Consider the following 5,461-nt stretch of genomic DNA (forward strand, 5'->3'; position numbering starts at 1 on the left):
ATCGGCTTTCTCACAAGACACTAATCTTGGCCTTAAATTTCTGAAACGAAAATAGTTATAACAAACATGTCTCACTTGAAACCAAATGTACGCCAAGTATGAAGTAAGCAAAGCTACCTATGTAGATATAAAATTCAAATGAAACAATGTGGAAAGCCTTGACTGTAATAAGTTTTCACTATCGGTCTTTCTAAATGGATCGTGCGATATGCCTCCAATGGGTCGTGCGCTGGGCGCGGCTGCTGCCAGGCCGCCATGCCCCCGGACGCGGTTCCGCAAACCAAGTTCACGCTCGTGTTTAAGCCTCCAGTCGACCGCGATTACGGCAAGGATATCTGTCCGTGCTCGTATGGCATGATGGTGGAGACTTCATGGTACAACTTCTCTACGACCGACTTGGTTGGCTATCAGGGGCTATCCAAAAAACTCTCCAGGGGCGTCCCCCTGGTGATCGAGTTCGCCATCAGGAAAGGTACGTGTCCGACAGCAGGCCAGCAGCCACCCAAAGACTATGCGTGCACTAGCAGCAACAGCTACTGTGCCAGCGCGACCAGAGGAGAAGGCTACATTTGCATGTGTGCCGAGCATTACGAGGGCAACCCATATGTCCCTAACGGATGCCACGGTAAAGGATCAATATATTGCTCGGAAGCTAATGTGTGGACTACTAATTTACACGGTCGAGCTTTTCTATGCTTAACTTTTGCTTCGTTTTGACCTTGACAGACATCGATGAGTGCAAGCACTAGTAGAAACAAGGGTTTTTATCCTGTCCTTCAAAGAGCTTTTGCACTGGATTTGGCACGAACCGGTGCTAAAGGGGTCATTAGCACCGGTTCGTGCGGTCTGGACGTTCAGGGAGCATTAGCACCGGTTCGTGCGGGACCTTTAGCACCGGTTCGTGTTACGAACCGGTGCAAAAGGGTTGGCGTCAGCCGCGATACGAACCGGTGCAAAAGGTTTTTCTGCTCCCCACGCACCTCCACACCCCCCCACCCCCCCCCCCCCCCCGTGGATCGCCTTTTTAACACTGTAAAATAGAAAAAAAATGATAGAAAATTCAAAAAATAAAATCTTTTGAGATTCCTGTATGTTACGCAACCTACTATTAGGGAAAATTAACAAATTTGAATTTCAATTTTTTTTTCAAAAAAGTTTGAAAAATGGTAAAACCGCATTAACTTTTGCATACGACGTCGAAAAAAAACGTTTATTTATTTAGGATTTTAGATTCTCAAAATTCCAAATGAAAATATGAAAGCAGGAAGATTTTAGTTTTTTCTAGAAATTTAGGATTTTATATATTTTTTTATTTTTCAAAATTAAAATTAATAATTGCATCCTGCATAAAGATTACACTCTGCAAATTATAAGTTTTTCAAATTTTCAGGTTTTAGGTTTGGCAAAAAAATTTAAAAAATTGAAAATAATACAAATTATAAAGTTAATGTTTATTTATTTATTCAAGATTATTATTATATCATTACTTTTGTTTATTAAAAGAATTATTTGAAATTCGAACAATAAAGAAATATGACATCGACCGATATGTTAATAGGATTGATATGATATTACTATCACATACATGCGCGCGAAGCACTTGGATACGGGATGGAAAGGAACTTGGAAGTTAAGCGTGCTAGTGCTAGAGTAGTGGGAGGATGGGTGACCGAGTGGGAAGTCTAAGCACGAGTAAGTAATTAGACTAGAGATAAGGGTAGTTAGAGACTAAACTAGTGAAATAACTAAAATATTAGAAATTCTGAAAAAAGGAAAAAAAAGAGGTATTGAAAAATAATTTGAAAAAAAATTACGGTAGCGGGGTTCTACCGCGGCAGCGTTTTGGGACATTTTCCTGCCGCGGCAGACCCTTTAGCACCGGTTCGAACCGGTGCTAAAGGTCCTCTCGCTCGGGCGCCTGACAGCCGCCACGTGGTGCCCCTTTTGCACCGGTTCGCAACTGAACCGGTGCAAAAGGGGGGGGGGGCTTTTGCACCGGATGCTTTGCACCGGTTGGGCATCCGGTGCATATGGCACTTACCAACCGGTGCAAAAGCACCATTTTCCACTAGTGAAGAGTCCTAAAGTGTATCCATGCTACAGTGGAAACTGCCAGAACAAGCTCAACGGCTATGACTGTCCATGCAAACCCGGATTTAAAGGGGACAGCAAGCAGGTTGGACAATGCTCAGAGAGATTCCCCACAATAGCAAAGGCAGTTGTTGGTAAGCACTACTTTGCTTGGATTAGTTTTTCTATTAGACACCGCATTCCTTCAATATGCATGATTTTCATGTTATATATTTTAGTAAATCCTTATACAGTCACTCAAGAAAAAAATCATATAATCAAAATCATGAAAGAAAATTGTAATTATTACTTTGATCAAACCATGACTCATGCTTTTTACAGTGGTATATATAGGACACATTGGAAAATTATACAAAATAATGGTGCCTATTCTCCATGTAGGTGCGGTAGCTGGTGTTCTTGTTATGGCATTTATATCATTCATTGTCATTATTCGCAAAGAGCAGAGGAAGACAAAAGAATTCTATCGTAAGAATGGTGGCCCAACATTAGAGAAGGCAAACATGATAAAGATTTACAAAAAAGAGGACCTCAAGCATATTTTGATGAGAACCAATATAATTGGTTAAGGTGGTTTTGGTGAAGTTTTCAAGGGTTTTGTTGATAAAGTAGAAGTTGCAGTAAAGAAACCAATCACCGGTAATTTGCTAGAAAGCGAGCAATTCGCAAATGAAGTCATCATCCAGTCTCAAGTCATCCATAAGAACATTGTTAGGCTCATAGGTTGTTGCCTAGAAGTGGACACCCCGATGCTAGTATACAAGTTCATCTCAAGAGGTAGCATGGACGACATTCTTCATGGAGAGGGGAACAAGGAACCTATTATCTTGGACATGCGTCTAAGGATTGTAGCAGAAGCAGCACATGGTCTAGCTTATATGCATTCACAAGCCCATACAAAAATCTTGCATGGTGATGTGAAGCCGGCCAATATACTATTGGATGAGAACTTTGCTCCAACGATCTCAGACTTCGGCATATCAAGGTTGATTGCAAGAGACAAGGAACATGCTGCAACAATTATCGGTGACAGGAGTTATATGGATCCAGTGTACTTACAAACAGGCCTACTGACTGAAAAGAGTGATGTATACAGTTTTGGCGTTCTCATCCTAGAGCTTATTAGCAGGAAGAAGGCCACTTATTCTGACAACAACAGCTTGGTGAGCAGTTTCCTTGAGGCTCACAAAAAGGGGGAGAAAGCTACTCATCTCTTTGACAAAGACATTGCTGCTATAGGAGATTTAGTAGTTCTTGATAATCTCACAGAGATTGCGGTTGAGTGTCTTAACCTTGATGTTGATCAAAGGCCGTCAATGATAGAAGTGGCAGAACGCCTTCTCATTCTGAACCGATCTCGTAAGATGTAAGTTGATTATTGGTTTTCTGCTTTGGTATAGCCCCTCCCCGCTCCCCCAAACCAAGGGCTGCGATCAATCCGTACCCCTTCATAATTAAGCTTACGAAGCTGTTCAGAGCAATCTCGGTATTTAATGTATTTGAGTTTGGGGGGAGGGGTTTGCCGAAGGTCAGTTGATTTGTCAGTCGAATTGAGTTGAGATTTCCCATGTATACCATGTCGAATAAGATAGACAACTATCAATGTACCACCATTTACTGTATTTGTTGTTGCAAGAAGCAAGGTAGTTACCCTTGGTTCTAAGGAAATTTGTATTGTGAGTATTTATTTTTGTTTGACCAAATGTGTGAACAAGTTAATTGAAGTCATATTTTGTTTTTGATGTATGTGGCATTGAGTTTCTATAATTTTGTTGATCCAAGATGGTGGCTTTTGGTTGGTCGATGTTTTATTTTGTTAGGCTTCATTGAACAATATAATAAAGAAGGGTGTTCTCGTCATTTTGATGCAGATGCTAGTCAATGTTGTTTTGACAAGCTTAGGTACATTCATATCATCGTTCATGTAATATCAAAAGGGGAACCAAAAGGTACAGATTTCTACAGATCGTGATTTTTCTAACAAAGTAACGAGAATAAATGGTAATTTATGTTAATAAAGTGGAATATAATATGTAGACCAAGTGGGGTGGTCTAGGTATTGAGTTACTTGCTATTAAAAATAAGTGTTTGCTTAAAAAATTCTATTTAAACTAGTTAATGAGGAGGATGTGTTAGCTGCCACGTAATAATATCTCCCGAATTAAACTTTGTCGCAAGTGCAGGCAAAGCCTACAGATTCTTTTTTTTCTTTTTTTTGAGAAACACAGTACAAACGCATACGCTCACATACACGCGCATACACACCCTACCCCTATGAACGCACACACACACCCTACCCCTATGAGCACCTTCGGAAGACTGAGCCAGCGGATTGGATCCTGAAATTGACGAAGTCACCACACGCGCCTCGCTATCGACGGGAACGTCGCCTCCCACTGAAGAATATTCCGCCTTTATGAGACACATAGATGTTAAACCTGGGGTTTGAACTCTGGTGGGCTGGGGGTACAACCACCCTCCTAACCACCCAACCTCAGGTTGGTTCTTTTTGAAAAGACCTTATGCGGGCCAAGGATGATTTTCTTGACAAAAGTTTTTCAAAGTTCATAGATCCAACACTTGATTATGGGAGAACATTTGGTTGGGTGAAACATCACAGGGTGCACAATATCCATCATTGTATCGGAAACATGTAGCAGTTGCAAATGTTTTCTCACAAGTGCAATCAAATATTGGTTTCAGATGGGCTTTAACTGGTAAAAACTCGACATCTTGGTTGCACTTATGCTGACAACTAATGATGCTGCAATTGTCGGATGAACCGGGTAGGTTTATGTGGAGGCTTGCATACTCGGGGACCTGTTCAATGAATTCGATTTATGCTGTCAGAAGTAGGCTTAAAAGATGTCACCGTGGCTGCAGGATAAGATAAAGAAGTGAAGAAACAATCTTATTTTTCAAGAGTGTATCTTATTGCATGTCGCTCCTCGTGTTTTTTGTTTTTCTTTCATAAGAAGCTCAACTAACCCAAGATTTCTTATAGCTTCATCAAATTAAACATATCATTAATGCTTCCACCTGGATTTTTTTGTCACTTGGATTTATAATGAAACTAAATCTCCCATATTTATCCATTCAATATTTTCAAGCATATCAACATAAGAAAGCTAGTCCATAAACATGGTTGTCCTATGGGACTGACAAGGCCTATATACATTAGTAAGAACCTAAGACTTGTTTGACAAGTTGATGGTAAAATTTATAGACATTGCAAAATCATTTTAAAAAATCAACCTCCCTGTTCAACAGTCTATCAGAAGTCTCAGTAGATGGGGAAAATTCTAATTCCGTGAACCTTATGGGACAAAGATGTCTGATGAAAGTCAGATATACAATAATACAAATTTTC

At 40.3% G+C, this 5,461-nt stretch overlaps 1 pseudogene; it reads left to right on the forward strand.

The window, feature by feature from the left end:
- The first annotated feature begins 255 nt into the window (after nt 1-255).
- Nucleotides 256-3,461, forward strand: LOC127310861 (wall-associated receptor kinase 1-like; annotated as a pseudogene).
- Nucleotides 3,462-5,461: the final 2,000 nt, after the last annotated feature.

This window comes from Lolium perenne, chromosome 6, assembly GCF_019359855.2.
Source record: "Lolium perenne isolate Kyuss_39 chromosome 6, Kyuss_2.0, whole genome shotgun sequence".
Lineage (NCBI taxonomy): Eukaryota > Viridiplantae > Streptophyta > Magnoliopsida > Poales > Poaceae > Lolium > Lolium perenne.